The sequence below is a fragment of the Lygodium microphyllum genome, unplaced genomic scaffold, assembly GCF_053477565.2.
Source record: "Lygodium microphyllum isolate KBCC unplaced genomic scaffold, Lygodium_microphyllum_v1.1.10 scaffold_191, whole genome shotgun sequence".
Taxonomy (NCBI): domain Eukaryota; kingdom Viridiplantae; phylum Streptophyta; class Polypodiopsida; order Schizaeales; family Lygodiaceae; genus Lygodium; species Lygodium microphyllum.
In genome coordinates, this window is record NW_028229674.1 from 16,454 (window position 1) to 38,469 (window position 22,016).

At 39.8% G+C, this 22,016-nt stretch overlaps 2 non-coding genes and 1 pseudogene across 2 annotated transcripts; 2 read left to right on the forward strand and 1 right to left on the reverse strand.

Annotated features, from left to right (window-relative positions):
• Positions 1-11,163: 11,163 nt before the first annotated feature.
• LOC148008312 (18S ribosomal RNA) lies at positions 11,164-12,855 on the forward strand (annotated as a pseudogene).
• A 1,875-nt stretch (positions 12,856-14,730) lies between these two features.
• Positions 14,731-14,804, forward strand: TRNAM-CAU (transfer RNA methionine (anticodon CAU)). Its single transcript has one exon. It is a non-coding gene; the product is annotated as a tRNA-Met (tRNA).
• A 7,008-nt stretch (positions 14,805-21,812) lies between these two features.
• TRNAR-UCG (transfer RNA arginine (anticodon UCG)) lies at positions 21,813-21,886 on the reverse strand. The gene has a single exon. It is a non-coding gene; the product is annotated as a tRNA-Arg (tRNA).
• Between the last annotated feature and the right edge of the window lie 130 nt (positions 21,887-22,016).

The following is a 22,016-nucleotide window of genomic DNA, read 5'->3' on the forward strand; positions in this document are numbered from 1 at the left end:
ATAACAGGATAGGTGTGCCCTCTTCATCAAATGTCTCAACTCCAAACAACCCCAATGGTAGTGATGGCTCATTTTCCTAGAGGGTGAATTTTGTTTAGGGAATTTGGCAAACAAGTGAGTGATTCCACACTCTAGGCACCTAAGATTAGCCTTTTCTCAATTAGCTTGCTCCTGTTTGGGGTACCATGAGGAGATTGCTCCTATTTACGATCGATTCTTAAGAGGTAGCATGAGGTGATATGCCCTCGGTGATTGCAAGTCCATCACTTCTTGGGTCTGTCCCCTAAGCCCCTACCCCTACCCCTAACTCTTCCTAATGCCATCAATAGCACTAGTTAATAGTCCATGAGGATTGGATTTCTCTCTTCATTGTATGAGACATAAGTGTTCATGTATGCATCCTCATCCTTTGACTCCTCCATGTAGTGGTTAAGAGCGTCGCTTGATGGGTGGGTTATAAAGGGCCCGAGTGTCCTAGGTACTTCTGTTGGGCTGATTTCCATCCTAGGAATAATTGGTTTTGCATCATTGGGAAGTGGGCGAGCTAATGGGGCTAGCTTTTAAAGAAATTTGATGGCCTATTCCCTAGGTATGGTGGGCTATATTGTTGGGCATACAAAAATCTCCTTAGTAGCCTGCAATGCATGGCATCATGGCCAAACCTACCCACAATCAGCATAGGGCCTAGATTTAGGGTCTTGACACTCCTTTGGGAGGTGGTTGCCACCCTAATTGGACATGTGGATGCAATGGTCCCAACACCATTTCTTGTAGCCTTGCTAGCTCCATCTTCATCTTTGCTAGCTCCAGGTTCTAGTCACTAGTCTTTCCCTTATCTTGGCTACTTGGGACCATCTGTTAACTAGATGTGGTTGCCCTTTTCGAGGTTCGAAAGCTAGTCTCATCATGGCTTGAGCTCCTAGAGATCCACTCCTTGAGCTGGTCATCCACTCTTATGGCCTATTCAAAGACCCTAGTTAGCACATCTTGCTGCAAGCTTGAGTTTCTTGTCAAGGCCTTGTAGAGTTCCTCACTTTGTGTTCCGTTGATAAAGACCATGGACACTACTCTTTCTGCGGATTGTTTGTTTGTCGAGATTCTCTTAAAGAGACTCCTCACATGGATCACATAATCCCTTATATCTTCCTTATCTTTCTACTTCATGTTCATGAGCCATACAATTAGATTGTTTGAGTACCCAACCTCAGAGAATTTCTTAATGAAGAGGTTCTTGAGATGGTTGAAATTGTTACATTCTATGGCATCTAAGCTAGTGTACCAAGTCCTTTCCTTATCGTCTAACCATAGGCCAAAGGCTTGCGAGCACTGGGTGAGATCAATGAGGCCGTTGGCCTCACATACCTACTCAAACTACTCTACAAAGCTATAGGGATCATTGTTTGGCTAGTTCTTGTCTAACTACTTAATAACAATAAGGATTTTTAAGTGGTTCTTGGAGCCATGGTTGACTCCTAGCCCTGTGAGCAATGAGGTCGCAAGTGGTGCTTTGCTTTTCTCTATGAATTCATTTTTTAATAGTCACTTCATGAGAAGTTCACTCAGCGTAAGCTCTTCTTCTAGTGCTCTCTCTCGCTCTCTCTCTCCTTGCATCACATTCTAATCGATTTCTATTTTCTAAGGCTAACTTTTTCTAGATCTCTCGTACATCTACATTCTGTCGGAAGCTTCTAGCTTGTTATTTTGCTGATTGTATGTGAGTATGCCTTGCAAAGCTTCATGCACTAGTCTCCTCTCCTCTTCAAGATTTGCCATGATATCCTTGGATGGCCTACCATGATGGTCCATCTAGGTTTGCAAGTTGTACTTGCTCACCGTCTATTGGATTTCATTCGGGAAATCCCATAGATCAAGCTCTTTGTTGCGTCTGTGGTTCATGCTAGTCTCTGCCATATTTGTGTCTCTTGTTCCACTAGGGTGTCGATCAGTTTGAATAAATTGGGTAGATTCTCTTTCCCAAGATGTCAATCCTTGATGCGTCTAACTCCTATGGCGTGTCTTCCTCTTGGTCCTGCCACTTGGGGTTCCTAATTACCCATCAACGTCTTCTCCTATTGGTGGGGTTTTCCAGTTTCTTAAGTCCAAGTGAGTTCCTTATTATTTAGATACAATCCTCAATTCATTGTTACTCTACATGTGTGTGTATATGTGTTCTTTTCCATGAAATGTGTGAAATCAAGCATTCAGCTTTTCAGTGCACTTCAAGTGATAAAATCAACGTGGTGTGCAAATGCAGAATGGAGAATATAGCTTATGGTATTCCCCTTTTCATTTGCAACCTAATGTGGGTCTAAGCACATTCTTTGGTTGTTCCTAAGAATCTTCTAGGGTCTTTACTACTCTTCCTTACTCAGTCAAGGTAGAATTGGGGTCTATGAGTTGGTTTTAGTTCTAAGTGGTGTTGGACTCTCGACCACGCTACTAGAGGTTGCCTCTAAGACGTAGGTTACAATTTCTTGTGTTCTCAGATTTTATAAGCCAGGTCATTTATCTAGGGGGTTCTGAGGTTTGGTTTTGGTTAGAGGCTGGGTAATTTGTCACTAGGTGGTCTCATTCTAGGTGGTCATTTATCTAGGACATTCTAGGTGATCCGACTCAAGAAGTTAGATGGTCCAATCCGATTGGGTGTGTTCGATTGGATGGTAGTCCAATCGGTCCAAGGTTGTTTGATTCCTAAGTTTTGGCATTGGTCCAATTGGATGGTGTCGAAGGATTTTTAAAAGCAAAGTCGCAACCACAGAGGTTCTTGAGAAATTCCAAGATAGAAGATTAAACAAGTGAGATCATGATTCAATTTGAAAGAAGGAAACTAATGCCTCTTCTCTTTCAATCTTCTTTCTTAACAACTTGCAACATGATGGTTGTGTTGGGTCTTCATCATCATCATCCAAGTTTTCAATATCAGTCAAGTGTAGATACCACTTTTGAAGCAACTAGTCAGTTTTTGTGGACTTCTGCACTAAGTTTTGGTACTCCAATGGAAACAGAGATTGGAAAGACGGAAACAGATTACTCTGAACTCAAAGGAGGTGGATAGACATGGGTTTTAGAGACTTTATGTAACTATGTCAGGCTGCTAGAATATCTGGTGACATCCTTCATCCTATTGGTTCTTTCTACTTTGACACAACTTTTTTTTTTGTTCAGCCTGTGAGTGGGCCTGTGGAGGGCATCATTCCACTCATACATAAAAGCTTCTCCCACAAATCTGAAACAAACAGGTAACCTGTCCTCATCTTTAAGTGATTTCCAAGAATCTCAAATTGATGGTGGCACAAGTGCTGGTGCAGGGATTATTGGAGCTTGATATAAGGGCCTCTTTGTCCTTGTCCATAAGGTTAATTGTAGTATTGCTCATTCTGCAAAAGCGCCTTCAATTCATGCAAATTTCCAGGATATGCATCTGGCTCAGGAACAGGGGAACTTAAACTGTCAATGCCATAGTGACAGCAAGCAGCTTAAACTTCATATATTGTTGTGTGAATCTTGGCTTATATCCTTATGGGTCTCGAAGAAGTACAATTCAATTTGACAAATTCTGTCTGTTGACGGCAGATCAACTCCCCTTTCCAGAGTTTGCAGGCTAATTTCTGCAACAACCACCATTTCTACTATTTCGAAAAGTGCAGAGTATGTTGGATCAGGAAGACACTGGATGTGATTCTAGTGACTGTTGGTTGTTGCACACTGATTATGAGTGCAATAGTTTGGGAATATCGTGCCAGAATGTAGATCGATTCAGCTTCATCGTCACGCTTCCCTTGTCTTCTTCTTCATCACCCGTGGCTACTATTAGCAGCCTGGTTATGGCAGCTACGTATGGCAGCCGACCCCTTCTATTTGTAGAAGAGAAGTACTTGGATACTGGTTAGATTTTGACTGCTTGTAGCCCAGCATGCTTCCACGGACATAGAGTGTGACTCGTTCTCTGTCGCTTTGCAGGCTTCATCCTTGCTGCTACATCGCGACCATGCCAACATCTCCATGATTAATCAATTGACTCCTTTTGCTGCAGAAGACTCATCGAGAAATCCAAAGGCCTATTCAATATGCACGGTTTTTTCGTCGCTCCAAGCACTATCGGAGAAGGTGATCAATGAAACGTCCTCCCAACAGCTCTGAGCCACAGTAAAGTAAACGCGTGCAAATTGCCATTCCCTATCAGTTTGATCCCACACTGTTAATGCTTTGTGCCATCCATCCACACCATTCGATTCCTAAAAAAAAAAACTCTCCTCCCTTCCTTCCAGTCCAAGCCTACTCCCTCGCAGTCACAGAACGCAGAGCTCGTCTTGTCAATCCCCACGACGACCCCTGTTCTTCCGCTTTTTCTTTCCAGCTTTCTCCCCTTCATCTATTTTCCCTCTCCCACGATTCAAAAAGCTCCTTCTTTTTCTAGAAAAGCTTCCTTTTTTCCCCCAGGAAAGCGGGGCAATTTTAGCATTAACCACACCTTTTAATATCGACCAAGCCTGCAAATCACTTCATTGTCAATATAGTTAAAGATATTTTCCCATGGCCCTCACGACAATTAGGCGACCTTAGCAAAGCCTACACGTGTATTTCCATAATCGAAAACCGTGTGGTAAACGCCCATGAAAACATCACCAAGAATCCATAGAGGCCCTGAAGGAACATCCAGACCCATAATCCCACTAACACATTGCATTTCATTACCCTCTCCAACTTTCAAGATATACTACTCAAGCGTAAGATCAAAATGTTTCCCTCCTATCGTAAAGGTCACTGTGGGCATGGAAGAAACTTGGTCACACTCCACAACACTCTCTCCATTCAGATTCGGAAGGCATTCGCACATCTTGCTAAGATACGCTTTGATAAGCTCTCCAGACTCATCAGTGATCAGTTGGTTCTATGCCCATACTACTGCCATTTCACACATAGTACATCCAGTTGTAGATGTTGGAAACATCCTCACAAAGCCCATAATCGACATATCTTGAAATAAGTGTAGCCCATGAGATTGCATCTCGAGTTACCAGTCTACCAAAACTCCTTGTTCTTCTCTGTCTTCAGCATAAAATGAAAGAGCAAACATAACAACTAAGTATGTACAAAGTATCAAATCACACGCACAACTTTTGGGTGGTTTCACACCTCGAATGCGCAGCAATACGACATCCACCCCCTCTAATCCTGCGCATCCTCCGGATGGGCCAACTACCCATGATCATTATCATCAAGATCCACAAACAAATCAATCTCTTCGTTATGCATTTCCGGTAGATCAACAAGATTTTCAGCCATATCATCTGTCTCTTCCATTGGAGTTTCTTGTCGTTGCTCTTCTCTTGAAAATTCTTCCAATGCATAATCCTCATCATCTCTTTTCTTGAAAATCTTGATTCTTTTTCCAGCAATAGGCACTCTAAGCACTGTTCCATCCAATTCTGTCAGCTCATATGTTGCATTATCAAAGACATGTCTGACTATGTATGGCCCAAACCATCTTTTCACCATCTTCCAAAAAATCTGCAATAACTTCCTCATTTCCCTCATGGCTCTAGTGTGGCTCTCATCCCAAAATAATTTTTGCCACTTTCGAAACAGCTCATATAAACAATTTGCTATGTGTGCAAAATGGGGTGTCCAAGTCATGTAAAACACACAAGCTCCAATGAATCTCCGTACCTCAGAAGTGGTAGAACAATACTCTGCAATCTTGCCTATAGCATTCACCTTATCAGGTGAGGGTTTCCTGCCGTAATATCCATACATATGCCCAACAATGACAACCTCATTCACTCCAAAAACAGATTTTTGCCCTGAAAGTGTCAAGTTCACTTCTTCTAACCTAGTCAAAATCTTCTCACATGCTGAAATATGATCAGCCACAAAGTATCTGCATCCCTGCTCATTTAGGCTCTCATTCTTCTCTTCTTCTGCACACCCCTTAATGGGCACATCATCCAAAAAAGGCATAGTAAGCTGAGGTATGTAATCGCGAAGGACCTTATGCATGGCATTCATCATATGCGCAACAGAATTAGTGGCACCTTGAGGCAAGGTACACATCCTCACAAGCCCAATAGGAGTTCTCATGGTGGTTATGTCCCTGCTTTCCAAAGCCAGCTGAAACTGATCATAACCTGAATAAAAATCACCCAAAGAATAGATGGCACGTCCAGCAAATGCCTCTGCAAACTCATCCACAACTGGACCTATACCAACATTCCTTATAGTAACTCTATTCACTGGCTGCATGTCCTGAATAAATCGAAGAGTACCATTCTTCTTTGGAACTGTAAACCACCTGTTTGAGTATGGTGCAGATGAAGGCTCAAGGATTCCCATCCTGATTTTCTCATTCAATAAATCAATCAGCTTTGGCAAGTGTGCTTTAAGCACTCGAATAGGTCGGAGATTCCATGGAATATGAGGAATAGTAAAGATGACCATAGGAGCAACAATATCAGGATTCACACATCCAATCTCATGTGGGACAAAAGCAAATCCCCTTCCATGACGCTCAAGCATCTCCTGAAAGCATTGCTTCTCCATGGGTAACAAGAAATCACCATTTCCAATTTTCAATTCAGCAAGTGTCTCTGCTGAAAATTTATGACCAATATGCTCCGGATTCCTCAAAATTTGTTGTTTTGCAGCCCTCTCTATTTGCTGATCACTGTCAGGTGGAAGCGGTACAGCAACCGGCTTCACCTTCTTATCCACAGTTTTGTATTTCGTGTCAACCCTGGCTTCATTATGCTCTTCTGCATTACATAAACCTTGCTGTAAATCAGCAATTCTGCACTCCAATGGCTGAATATTCTCAGCCCTCTGCTCTATGGACTGCATAGAAATAGCCCCAAACTCTAAATGCTGAAATATTTCAGCAGTAAACTCTGTTGGCTGAAAATTTTCAGCCCTCTCTCTCTCTGAAAGCTGATCATAACCAGCTGGAAACTCTGTTTGCTGAATTTCTTCAGCACTCAATACTCTTTGCTGAGTTACCTCAGCCTCTGACTCAATCTGTGACACAAAATCTGCAATTTCATGAAACATGTCCAGGGATTGCACTAATACATTACCATGACAATTCAGCATATCAGTTTTCAGCATATCTCCCATCTCTGTCATCGTATCTGCACAAATCACACTGTCATACATACCATCTATGTGCTCATCATCCTCCAAAATTCTTGCATTTTTCAAATTTTTCTCCTTCCTGCATATATACTGCCTGGCAGCTCTAGACAACCTAGAAGTCTTCTGATAGCTCATTGAACTGTTTGCTGAAATCCCAACATAACCGGAGGAGAAAACACTGCTCCCAGGAGGCAAGAACTCCAATCTCCTCTCCTCTGTACCACCGTCGTCTCGCGAAACGGCGGTACCTAATGAAAACCCGAATCCCTCACAGTGGGCAAGGGTGCATCTCTGAGAGTATCTCTGTTTCTAACATGGTTCACACATACAGTCATAAACTGAACTGCTCTCATACCATCTTTACTGCAAATCCGTGCATAAGCAGATCCATCATCCATGACCTTTGTTTCCATGCGCATCTCTGTAATGAATGGCTGACCAAGAATTATGGGATAAGAGCATGAATCCTGCACAAAGAAATGAAAATCCTCCTCTACATCACCAATAGAAACCCTGACACTAGGGCAAGCAGCATATAAATCACCTGCAGTGTTATTGGCGGCTCTCATACGCCACCCATGCTCTACATCCATAGGCCATCTGTTACTCTCATAAACTCCACGAACAATGAGATTAATCTCTGAACCATGATCAACCAATGCAACATAAGGCACCTGTTTCTCTCCAATCTTTACCATCGTCTCTGTAGTTGCCCTAGCCCAATGGCTCCGCGAAAAGTGACTACGCGGTATCAAAACAGGCTCATCAATTTCAGCATAATGCATAGGCTAAACCCTCTTCTCTACCTGCGGCAAAAAAGAAGCATTATCAACCATAACCTCATCATCATCATCATCCAACTCTCCAATCAAAACTCCCTGTGTATCAGTGGTAGCCAATACATGTCTTTTCCTCTTCAGGACCTCCTGAAACTGATCCTGAAACTCTCTTTTTGAGATGCCCAAAATCTCAGAAATAGTGAAAGTCACCTCACTGCCAAGTATCTTATCATTAAAGATTTTCTTCATGTCTGTAGATGTCTCAATATCGGACATCAATCTGAATCCTGGCTGCTTTCTCTCTCTAGGCTCTTGCCTCTTTTCTCTCTTTTGAGCATCCTCCATCTGTCGATCTGGCCCTGGTCTTGAAGACGGTCCTGCAGTAGGTGGAGAAACAAACTCACCCCCTCTAGTCTTCTTAGCTGCACTTGGATTTTCTTCATCCCTCTTATGCTTCTCCTCAACAATTACATCTGCACCATGAGATTTAGCCAAATAAGCATAAATAGAATACCTGTCAACGGGCGAGTCCCAACCTGTCTCTGATCTGATGCTAGAGCCTGCGCTAGTCAAAACAGTTTGCTGAATTTTCCCCTTGTTTGCAGACTCCATAGCATAAGTCCATAGTGCGGACTGAGTCTCCGATCCCTTCTCAATCTGTACTCCATATGCAGAAGCATCACCTCTAGCTGTCACATAAGAAGTACGCGCAGCCATGTCCTCCACTAACTTCTTCATTCCACCTTTACCAAAGTTGGTAGCAAGTGGAGCTCCTGTCTCAGTCAACCAAATCTTACCATCTTGCCCCCAATATACCAAATTCTGCCTCCTTGCATCCTGGAAAGAGTCACAATCCTTGAGCCCGCTGGTACGGACGCCATTAAGAGGACCCCCAGGACGTTTGCATGTACTGTGGGTCTTGCGGCAATGCTGATGCTCCGTACTATCACACCAAATACATCTCCGATCTCTCCTAGGAACACTAGGAGCACTCCTAGGTGCAGTAGGAGCACTGGAAGAAGTAGTAGGCACAGTCGAAGCAAACTGCTCCTTCAACTTACCCACCAATTCCGCTTTGACTGACTCAAGTGTCAAATCTGTGATACCTTTGATTATGTCATCAAGAGAAGTAGGCACCGATGGAGCGGATGGTTTTGGAGCAGAAGGTGTAGGCATCGGTCGTGGAACAGGAGGAATAGGTGGAGTAGAAACAGTAGGCACTGGCATAGGCCAAGAAACTGGCTGAGGAGGAGAAGAAATAACAGGGATAGAAGTAGGCATAGGAGCAGATGATGGTGTAGGTGTCATGGAACCATTCTGTAGGCGAGTCTTCCATATCCTCCTCTTGGTCAAAGTTGAGACTGCATCCTGAGCATCCTGCCAATCAGTTTTAAGACCCATAGGCTTCGTGCGATCTTCAAGAAGCTCACCCAATTCTTCTTGAAGAGCAGGATCTGCAGCTTGCAAGAAAAGCTCAACTTTTTCAACATCCAATGCTCTTTGTTCAATGGCATCAAGCTGACTATACCTCTCTTCGAATTCTCAAATCAACTCCGAAGCAGCAAGACCCTTGTTTGGCATGTAGACCCACTCTCGGAATGACCGCCGAGTAGCCATACCAAAGTCCTCAAGGAAGTATTCTTCTTTTAGAGCCTTCTTAAAATCTTGCCAATGTGTATTTTGAATAAATAAATCAGTCACCTTTGTCCTCAAAGCAGGTCTGACAAGACAAAGGAAGTACTTACTCATAAGTCCAGCAGGAACTCCAAAAAATCCCATCTTGATTTCATATGTCTTCAAATATGCTGAAACATTACGCCCGTCAAATAGCTTCTTCTCACTCTCAACTGCTTCAATAGCCTTAGTTGCACTGTTTGCATTCTCCTGCTCTGAATAGAGTTGCCTTTGCTGAGACAACTGCTGTTGATGCAATTGTTGTTGCTGCTGCATATACAATTGTGTTTGCTGATTTTGGAGCTGCATATACATGGACATATTCTGTAAAATCTGTTTTAGATCCTCCGTTGAAGTACTTGACGCAGCAGTCATTGATGGAGCTGAAGTAGACGCAGCTAGAGTTGTAGAGGAAGCTGAAATAGAGGCTGAAGTATCTCCCATCCTGAAATTTCTGCGACGCTTTCACGTCGGGTTTACCAAAGATGTCGAAGGATTTTTGAAAGCAAAGTCGCAACCACAAAGGTTCTTGAGAAATTCCAAGATAGAAGATTAAACAAGTGAGATCATGATTCAATTTGAAAGAAGGAAACTAATGCCTCTTCTCTTTCAATCTTCTTTCTTAACAACTTGCAACATGATGGTTGTGTTGGGTCTTCATCATCATCATCCAAGTTTTCAATATCAGTCAAGTGTAGATACCACTTTTGAAGCAACTAGTCAGTTTTAATGGACTGTTTTTTCGCAAATGGAAGGGTTATAAACATTTGATTTTCAGTTAATGGACTGTTTCATAATGTTCAACGTGTTGATGGACTGTTTCTCTATCTCATAATACTTACTAATAAGCTGTTGATGGATATGTATAACAATGTGAAAAAGGGATAAGAAAGAACCAAAGGACATTTGTTTTTAAAGAAAAAGAAGAAGATCCAATGCATTGGTTATGGTTTCGGTAAATGCATTGTACCATATTTCTTTCTTAATAAAAAAAGATGTTTCTAATTAAACTGTTTATAAGAGTTAAATGGGACAAATACATTGGTTATGGTTTCGGTAAATGCATTGGCTATGTTTTTGATAAATGCATGGGTTCTGGTTTCACTAAATATATTATCTATGGTAAATGCATAGGTTCTGGCAATGATAAAATCATATCAAATATGTCTTTCATATAGTCAATCTTATTTGAAAGTAAATACATCGTTTTTTAAATGCATTGGTTCCGAGGAAAGCACTAGTTCAGGAGACTATATCAAAAACCAATAAGGAGAAAAGCCACTAAAAAACCAATAAAAACAGTTGTAATGACTATCGTACTTACCTAAAGCGTTAGCTTCTCGTCAATTCCTTCTATTTTCAGCCATACTTTACTCTCCTGCAATGAATCCTTTGGTTTCCGGTAGATGGAAGATCTACATGAGCGATACAAGAATTCTTGTATAATAAAAATCTTTGGTATCCGGAATGTAAGATGATTCGCCTTGCCAGTGGCCGTTCCGCTTACGGTTGTTAGTAAAAGCTAATAACTTACTAAGAAATCATCATCAACCTGCCTCATATGGCAGAAATTCACTAAAAAATTGGGCTTGATCCTGGCCCAGAATGAACGCTAGCGATATGCTTAACACATGTAAGTTGGATGTCATTTCTGTTCCAGTTTTATGGAATAATTGAAAAAAAAGTAGCAAACGGGTGCGTAACGCGCAGGAATCTGCCAAACAGTTCGGGCTAGATCCCAAAGCAACGCAAGCAATAAAGCTATGCGAGAAGATAATAAAGCGCTGTTTGATGAGCCTACGTAGTATTAGGTAGTTGGTTGGGTAAAGGCCAACCAAGCCTACGATGCTTAGCTGATCTTTTCGGATGACCAGCCACACTGGGACTGAGATACGGCCCAGACTCCGCCGGGAGGCAGCAGTGGGGAATCTTGGACAATGGGCGAAAGCTTGATCCAGCAATATCGCGTGGGTGAGTGAAGAACGTTGCAAACGCGAGGAATGGCAATACCGCTTGTAAAACCCTTTCGTCAAGTGTGCGATGGTGACAAAACTTAAAGAAGAAGCCCCGGCTAACTCCGTGCCAGCAGCCGCGGTAAGACGGGGGGGGCAAGTGTTATTCGGAATGACTGGGCGTAAAGGGCACGTAGGTGGTAAGTTAGGTCGAAGGTTAAAGACGCCAGCCCAACTGGCGGAATGCTTACGAAACCAATTTACTTGAGTGAGATAGAGAAGAGTGAAATTTCGTGCGTAGGGATAGAATCTGGAGATACACGAAGGAACGCCGAAGTAGCGAAGGCAGCTCTTTGGGTCTCTACTGACGCTAAGGTGCGAAAGCTTGGGGAGCAAACGGGATTAGATACCCCGGTAGTCCATGCCGTAAACGATGAGTGTTCGTTTTTGGTCTGCGGATCGGAAGCTCAGCTAACGCGTTAAACACTCCGCCTGGGGAATACGGTCGCAAGACTGAAACTCAAAGGAATTGACGGGGGCTTGTACAAGCGGTGGAGCATGTGGTTTAATTCGATACAACGCGCAAAACCTTACCAGCTCTTGACATAGAAACACTTGGCGTATGCACATTTGACATATGAACTAGTGTACTTGTTCTTAACGGGATAAGATAAAAATTCGTACAGGTGCTGCATGGCTGTCGTCAGCTCGTGTCGTGAGACGTTTTTGGTTAACTCCTATAACGAGCGAAACCCTTGTTTCATGTTGCTAAGACATGCTGTTTACAAAGGATCCATGCCGTCTTTCATCAGCAGCCGTACAGCTCAATGGTTGCTTGAGATCGACGGTATTCTTTTTATTGGGTGTTGCACTCATGAAAAACTGCCCGTAGTTTTACTATGGAGGAAGATGGGGATAACGTCAAGTCCGCATGGCCCTTATGAGCTGGGCTACACACGTGCTACAATGGCAATTACAATGGGAAGCAAGGCCGTAAGGTGGAGCGAATCCGTAAAGATTGTCTAAGTTCGGATTGTTCTCTGCAACTCGAGGACATGAAGTTGGAATCGCTAGTAATCGCGGATCAGCATGCCGCGGTGAATATGTACCCGAGCCCCGTACACACCGCCCGTCACACCCTGGGAATTGGCTCCGCCTGAAGCATTGAGCAGGGATCACTTATTAGTAAAGTGCATTATGCTTCCGTTAAGTGTAATTCACTTTAGTTTTAAAGGTGTTTCCGCTACATATTATGGTTGGGTCAGTAACTGAGGTGAAGTCGTAACATGGTAGTCGTAGGGGAACCTGTGGCTGGATGGATTCTTCCAGAAAGATGAAGATACAAGCTAAAAATCTCATATATGCGTTAATTAGCCTATTTTTTATCTGTTATTTTAATGATATTTTACTAGTAGCTAAAGGGCATTTTTGATGAAATCATTGTGGCCATTGTTTGTAGCTCAAGGAAGGAACCTTGCCAAGGAGATCCGGATAGTCCTGCTAGAAATAAGTTTTTAAAAAGCCCACATTACGCAAATGGGTTGGCTGAAAGCTAGCCTACGAGCTTTATAGTATGTACATAATGTGGCTATGTCATATGGTTAAACGATCTGCCATCTGCGAAATTAGGATCCTGGCACTGAAAAAAAAAGTATTGGCTAGTTGCTTAATCCATGCATGACTATATAAAATAAGGAATCTCCGATAGTAAGTTTCATATAAGGCTATAATAAAATTGCCCCCATTGTAGTTATCCATGGGTTGCCTCCATGTAACCGTGGGGCAAATTGAGAGGAAACAAAGCAGCTTAAAATTTTCTCTCAAAGAAAACCTCGTAACATTCCCAAAATGTGAAACCTAGACGGTACCTGTTAAGTGGTAGAAATAGGGTCTCTAACTCAAAGGGGAGCCACTATTACGTACTTGAAAAAAAGGGTATTTGCTTTGACGAATTTGTTGTCTCTTATTATTACACATGCTCGGTAAATTAGTTTTCAAATAACTAGGTAAGGGAAACAAAAAAGTATGTCAAAATCACGTATATGGAAGCGATACGAAAAAGGCGTTATGGCCTTAAAAGCACTCCCTAACCCAGATTCAGACCGATAAGTGAAAGAGAGTAAGTTGAAATGATATGAATAAGGGATACTCCTGTGTGTGTAAAAAAAAGAGCGTTACTTTCCGTTACGATCGTTTCGGATATTCCTTAAAGCTGATCTACGCATAAGAGAAACCAATGATTTAGACTATAAAAGATAGATCGGGTGAAAACATGCCGTCCTAACGTAGCCAAAAGTTTTGTCATTTCGCATTACATAGGGTATGCCATTTCGATATTTTATTTCTGTATATAAAAGGATAGCGGTTGATTAGGGCCTTTATTTAGACAGCTGATTAAACAGAGCATTGTTTAGGATGTAACCCCATTATAGCTTCGAGCTGTGTACAAAAGGTTCTTAACCTTATTGTTTGTTAACATTGAAATGAAGTTCCTTAGCGTTGGCCTTTTCGATGTAACTTTATTGACATTTATTAGTTATGAGCTTATAGGCTTAAAAGATATTAAGCTTGGTCACAGCAACGGATACTGGATTATTACTTTTATGGCTATAGTATAGCGGAGTTGTTGTTGAGCTAGCTTATTTGAAACAATACTTTTGTTTCATAAAAGCTATTAGCGACCTTTAAGCAGGCAAGCAAATAGTATTTCTATTAAATCACGTAAGAGACCAATAATCACTTTCCCGGTTGAAACCACTGGCTTGAACATAAAAGCATATGATGACAGAAACAATTAGGCTCTGCTCCATATCTTAACCATTTATTGGTTGCCATATTAGTAACTTAAAGTCGGTATGGTTAAAGATACTGTCTTGTCACTTTGGTTCCATAATTTGAAGTTCTGGTTGTGTCTAGCGTATCATTAGCGTTGAATCTAATTTCAGTGGTCATAGTCGCTTAGGAGCGGACTCGAATCACTTACTTAAAGATTTTCAGTCTTTTGCTCTAACCAACTAAGCTACCTAAACTGCTATAGGAATGGCAGACAAACCATTGATATTATTATCTAAGATTACTCAACAAAGCATGTATTAATGATTAAAGCTAGCCAAATAGGTTATGAAGTTGGTTTATGAAAAGGACTTTAAGTTCGTTCCATTGCTTGTGACAAATTGATCGAATTGATAGTGCGCTATGGGCTTATAGTTTGAATGGTTAAAACGTGCCGCTCATAACGGCAATATTGTAGGTTCGAATCCTGCTAAGCCCATATTTGTGATGGAAGCTCAATTTTTTCGTCTCTGGCCTTGCCTTTTTTTTTGGGTTACCTTTCTATGGAGTATCGCCAAGTGGTAAGGCATTGGTTTTTGATACCAACAAGCAAAGGTTCGAATCCTTTTACTTCAGCTCTGTACGACTATTATTTGTTTCAAAGGGTTATCATTTACCAAAAGTGTAATTTGTCCCTTTCCGCAATTCCTTTAGGCATGAAAGTTAAGAGGTTTCGTTTTGCCATATTATTGGCTTTATTTCTTAGAAATGTAGAAGCTAAAGGGTTAATGCATATTTGTCTATAAGTTAAGGTATTGGTTTTAGTTAGCAAAACCATCCGATTTGCCTGGCCAATAAGGATTTCATACAAAAAAACTACAAACAATAAAGGTAAAATAAAGTCAATTATCCACCCCAAAGGGTTAACTCCGTTATCACATAAAAAAATAAACAAGTTGCAAATATGCCACTACGAACAGCAAACAGACACGACTACAAAAATTAGAAAAAACCTGTCATCCACGATATAGATGAAGTATAATAGAATCCCTTAAATCTCTGAGTGAAGTATTTATATCCGTTAAGTTTTGACGAATTCCTATTCCTAACTCATTATTCTCAAGGAGAATTATATCTATAGGTATTTTCTCTATTTTTGCATATAAATCTGTTGTGTTTTGATAAATAGAATTGTATTCGCGTAGAAGATATTTCGGGACGGGTTGATAACATGACCAACTTGTAAACTCTTTTCAATAGATTCAGAATCCATGAGAACCCGACTAGCTAAACCATTTCAATCAACAAAGATTTTAGCTTTATTTTTATCTTCTGCAGTTACTTCTATAATATTTCCGATTGCCAAATTTCTTAACTATTAGATCATTTGCCAACTGAAGCCATTCTCTAATCCCTTGATAATGTTGGCCAGTAGCCATGATATTCTCATAGTTAAGAAAAAGACAAAAAGCATTATGAATAACATCTGACCATTCTTTATCATATATTTTGATAGAATTATATATTTCTAAAATATTAATTAATTTCTGACAGCAAGAAAGAGAATTCATGTTATTCATTAAATTCTTTGGTTTATATGCATACAGTCCCGCGGGGAGGCAAAGCCTGCCCCTTCAATAGAAGCTTTAACAACAATGCCTTATATTTGCTTGTTTCAGCGTATTTTGTGGATAGTTTCTCAGAAATCTATAGCATTCTGTTGGAACACATCCTGTCTTTTAACCTTCGTAGTTCTATGCATAGTTGATATTATAGCTCCAATCATGGCTACTAACAAAATAAGACTAGACACTGGAAACGGGACCAGATAATTGGTATAAAGTAAATTGCCCAATGCTTGCAAATTTGTCCAGCCTTATATCTTTTCAGCATACACTGTATATCTTGGATAGATTGTATTTGAATGGCTAGATAATACTGGGATGTAATCATTATCTAGAATGACAAAGATTTCTAACCGAGAAATTAATCCAATAGTACCACCTACCGGTAAATAGCGCAATATATTTTCATGAATTTCCGCTATTTTAATGTCTAACATCATCACTACAAATAAAAATAATACGGCAATAGCACCTATATAAACTATTGAAAAGATCATAGCAAAGAACTCAAGACCTGACAAAAGTAGTGAACCAGAAGTGTTGCAAGAAACGAGGATGAGAAGGGAAACGGAATGGACAGAGTTTCTAGCACATATGACCATAATAGTAAAAACTAAACTCAAGCCCGCAAAGACGTCAAAAAGTAGCATGGTTTTTTCGTTTATTTTTATTATCATATATTAATGACGGTTTGTTCTTATGTCAAATTTGACCCTAAAGATTTGGCAATCACGTAGTAGCACCAAGCTTATCATTACTTGGGGAAGACCCGATGCGATAAGGATACACAATCGAACGCCAAATTGATTTGCATAACCGCAAATGGCAAGCCATCCGGGCATGTTCCATTTGGTGATGGCGGTTGTTCAGGACTGGTTTCCTTTATAGCCGAAAGTTCTCCAAAAGTATGAAAAGCCGGAGGACTTTATATCATCCATTCCAGTGTGGTTGAATCTTATTCACCAGCCCGAGGACTCGAAGCACACTTGTCTTCGCTACTCAGAGTTTTAAGAACAACTACAAAAAGACGAAAGATCCCCAATACAAAGACATAAAAGCCAAAACTACTTAAAGCATTCCATTCGCCGTAAGCATCTGGATAATCGGGAATGCGACGGGGCATACCCGAAAGCCCTAAAAAATGCATTGGAAAAAAAGTCATATTTACACCAAAGAAAGTAATCCAAAAATAAATTTAACCCAAAGTCTCTAGATAATGAAACCCAGATATTTTACCTATCCAGTAGTAAAATCCTGCAAATAAAGCAAAAACAGCTCCCATAGAAAATACATAATAAAAATGTGCAACCACATAATAAGTATCGTATAAAGCAATGTCTATCCCAGAATTAGCCAAAACTATACCAGTAAGTCCTCCTACAGTGAACAAAAAAATAAAACCTACTGCAAATAACATGGATGTTTTATATTATATTGAACCTCCCCACATGATAGCAATCCAACTAAAAATTTTAATTCCAATAGGCACAGCAATAATCATAATGGCCGCTATAAAGTAAGCACATGTGTCCACATCTAACCCTACGGTAAACATATGATGAGCCCAAACAATAAATCCAAAAACTCCAATACTAATCATAACATATACCATGCCTAAATAGCCAAAGACAGGTTTTCTAGCAAAAGTAGAAACAACGTAACTAATAATACCAAATCCCGACAATATCAAAATATAAACCTCTAAATGACCAAAAAACCAAAACAAATACTAATATAAAACAGGATCTCCCCCTCCGGCAGGATCAAAAAAGCTGGTATTAAAGTTCCAATCGGTTAATAACATAGTAATCGCACCTGCTAATACAGGTAAAGATAATAAAAGTAGAAATGCTGTCACTAAAACAGACCAAACAAATAAAGGTAATCTATGTATGGTCATTCCAGGTCCGCGCATGTTCAATATAGTAGTTATGAAGTTAATAGAGCCCAAAATAGAGGAAACACCTGATAGGTGAAGACTAAAAATGGCTAAATCGACAGCTCCTCCAGAATGACTTGTTATACTACTTAAAGGGGGATAAACCATCCACCCAGTGCCACTACCTACCTCTATTAAAGCTGAACTTAATAAAAGCAACAGCGAAGACGGCAACAACCAAAACGAAATATTATTTAATCGCGGAAATGCCATATCGGGTGCACCTATAGGAATCGGAACAAACCAATTGCCAAATCCACCTATCATCGCCAGCGTAACCGAAAGGGATATCGTTAAAAAGGCGTGAGCGATTATTAACACATTATAAAGTTAATGATTTCCACCAAGGATTTAATGGCCAGGTTATGCTAATTCCATACGGATTAATACTAGAAGGCATGTACCCATTACTCCAGCCATGGCACCAAAAATGAGATATAAAGTGCCTATATCTTTATGGTTTATGGAAAACAGCCATCTCATAACAAAACGGTTCATTCCTGCAAAAGTGTTTTTCTTACCGCACAAAATATTGATAGGTATTAGAAAATAGAGGCTGCGTAATTAAGTAAAAGCATATTATAATGTTCCGTCTAAAGGAAAAAGCAAAGCCAAAAAATACTTTAGTTTCGTAATTGAATATTTATTATCCATACTACGGCAAAGCAAAAACTTTCATACGCCCAATAACTATGCATGGGCTGCCTAGTTAATTAATTGCAATGCTATGGTTTACATAAGACACAAAAAGATTAATTTCTATACAGAAAAAGCCAATAAAAAGGCACTAGATCATGTGATAAGATCTAAGCAATGCCATAATTTACATTTAAAGGCCAGAAGATAGGTGAAAAGAATAGCTAATTTGTTTCCATCTTGCAATGGGTGATTTATTTTAATGAAAGTAACTAATATTGCTTCTTTTTTTAACCAAACTTATAACCTATATTGGCGTCTTCAATCATTTTTCTAATTAAACTAAAGGTTACTAGGGTTAAACCATACATCACTTTTGGCACTGAAAAGACTTTAACTGCCAGACCGATCGAACAGATAAGAAAAAATCCCGTCAATGGCCCCGATCATTATTTGAAGAGGAGGAAAAAGCAGCTCACTTATGTTTTATAGAAAATACCTATAGATTTATATAACATTAACCATAAGGCCTCTTATATTAGGATATATGGCAATTTCCCTTTGAAATGTCTCGAGTGTATTTTTGATCCTATGAAAGAACATTTCTTTTGTTTTTGAGTTCAAATTGATCAAAGACTTCATTTTAAGACAGAAGATTCATTGTTTCGACAAAAACGTCTACTAAATGACTCTATAGGATTCCACTTTCCGTTTTTTCCTTCATGCACGATACTCTCTTTGTATGATTCCGGTAAAAACGCTGAAAATTAATCTGATCAACTTGCAGTATCTTTTAAACTTTGTCCTTTTTGAGTTTCGCATAAATTTTTTTTTAGATTTTGCCGTTGCATTGTAAGGTGCTTTAAAGTAAGTGCTCTTACAGGCAAGTCAGTGACCATTCTACGGCTATATGTCGTTGCTTTTTTTATTTATAAAATTGTATAAGAATGGATAGAAAGTTAGCTTTGAAAAGAGAGGCAGCTAAAAAAAACCATATCTTTGCAATGTGAAATTTCATTTCCTAACATATTCCTTACCCATTCTATAAATAAGCATTAAATGTTTTAAAGAAGATTCCTCAAATCAGATCAAAACAGTGCCTACAATCAGATCCTAAGGTTACTTCATTTGTATGCACTCTGCTCCGGCAACAGATAACTGTCTTAAGACATTTTATCATGTAACAATTAAACTTTGGTCACAAGTTTGCAGATAGTTAGTGTACGGATTCGTTTTATATACCGTTTCATTAAGGCGGTACATAAGTCTAAACCATCACTATATCATATTATAGTCTCTAAGTCTGGGCAGCCAAACCCTCAGTGCCTATTCTCCTTAACCAATGTTTACATTATGACACCATTCTTGCTGTATAGTCAACAGCCTGTTATAGAAAGTGGTTTCATAACTACATTTATGACGACATAGTCATTACTAAAAAAAATTACATTATAGCCTACTAATATATGGTTCAGTTTTACAGGATGCCGATTTCAATAGATAAGCCCATATTTGTTAACTTTAGGTAATATTAAATTTGCCTCTCGGTTTATGTTTAAGGGTTTAAGCTTTTTTCGTTCCGTCTGTTTCCTTACCAAAGAGGGCTTATGATTAGCTAATGGTAACTGAAGATAGGACCAAAACGATTAACCGAGACGTCGTTAAAACAAAGAACCGTTTCCGTTTTGCAGAAAAGTTCCTTTCGCTTAGTTTTACTTTTCAAGTTTCCAGGATGTTCTAAGGCAATCGAGATAATGGCATATAGTCTAGTCACTGGACTACAATATGCTAAAGCAGTTGTGTTACTAAGAATGCTGGCCGGTGAGCCACTAAAGGCAGAGTTTGAGGGCTTTTAGATTTTCTTATGGAAAACAGCTTTCATTCCCTTATATCCTTTCTTTCCTTTTACCAATGGGTAAGTGAAATTATTTTTGTATCTTTGGTAAGAAGATGGAACATTATAAGAATCTTGAAGGTTGGGTATTCAAAACAAGCCAAAATCTCAAAGTTTATTTTAATGAGCCCAATAAAGTAAAGCAACAAGACAATAATCTAATGACATAAAATAGTTACAAGTAAGTAAACAAAAACTTTTAACTTCTATAGATATGAAGAGGGCAAAAACCATAACCTCGGATGATTTTTCTCGAAGTTCCAGAAAATGCCCTAACCGGATCAATTTACCCATTTCACGCAATTTGGTTGGTTACGTGTCTTTTATAGCACCTTTTATGTTATGCCATATAGAAAGGGATTGTCTAGAATCGGTTGGATCCTTAAACTATGAAAACGACTTTCACATGATGGCGTAGGATAAGGCGAATCCTCTATCTAAGAAGAACGGGATGTGGTTCTTAGAGAATGTTTTCATCTCGGTGTTTTCTTTTTATACTCTAGTGTTTCCAGAGCTTTTTAGTGGTTGCATAGAATGGTCAAAGCCTTACAGACGACGAAATTGCTAAAAAGAAATATTTCTCACACGTGTTCTTTAGGAGAGATGGGTTTCTCACGAGTGCTTAAAGGATAGGCTATTGATATTTTCTTTCCCTTGGAATGGAATTCTTTTTACTTCCATAGCTCTTTCCCTCTAACTCCATCCTGTCACATCGTCGCCGTTGCTGCACCTTTTGTAATGTTACGTGGGTAGGAAAGCATAGAAATAAAATAACCGACGATATGCCTAGATAAACCAGTGGATATAGAGAGCGGATACGAAATAAAAGAAGATACGACGTCTGCAAGTCGGAAACGATCATTTCGTATCAAACAGTATAATCTCAGACTAGGCTATGAAAGCTAGAGAAGCGTGCTTGGTCCAAATCCAAGCACCCGGCCAAGACACTATATAAACAAAAAAGGTTCTCTGCCACATTGCTTAAGGGGTACGAGAGGATTGGTTTTTAAAAAACTACTTTTCTTTTATTTATTAGAACGGCATAAAAAACAAATAGTTGCTTTAACGCCTGCACTGAATATGGGCCTGTCCTATGACGTTCTAAACCCAGTTCACGTACCTTTAAAAGACAAACAGTCGACGTCAAAATACCAAACTTTCCTGTCGATGTGCATTGGGCTAGCTTTGAATTTCCTCATTTCACAAAGGTTTACTTTCTTGTTTCCACATTAAATCAACTACCAAATATCCCTAATGCTTAATGGCACAGGTAAAAAACAAACAAAAAAGCCCCTGGACCTGAAATCGTTGGTTTCGCATCGAATAGACATATAGATTAATAAGTAAGTAAACCAAAGTAATTAAGGCTTTTGAGGGCCAAAACTAAGAATAGACAGCGATGTGTCTTGCGTGTGCATCGAAGAGGACTTGAACCTCTAACCACCTGGTTCGAAGCCAGGCACTCTATCCAATTGAGCCATCAATGCTAAAAAAATGTAACTTGACATGGCTTTTTCCATAGGAACATTCATAAAAAATCCAGTGTATTTAACCATATCTTCTTTTTTAATGACGGTATCATTATTGAACATAATAATTCCTATCTTCTCATTCTCA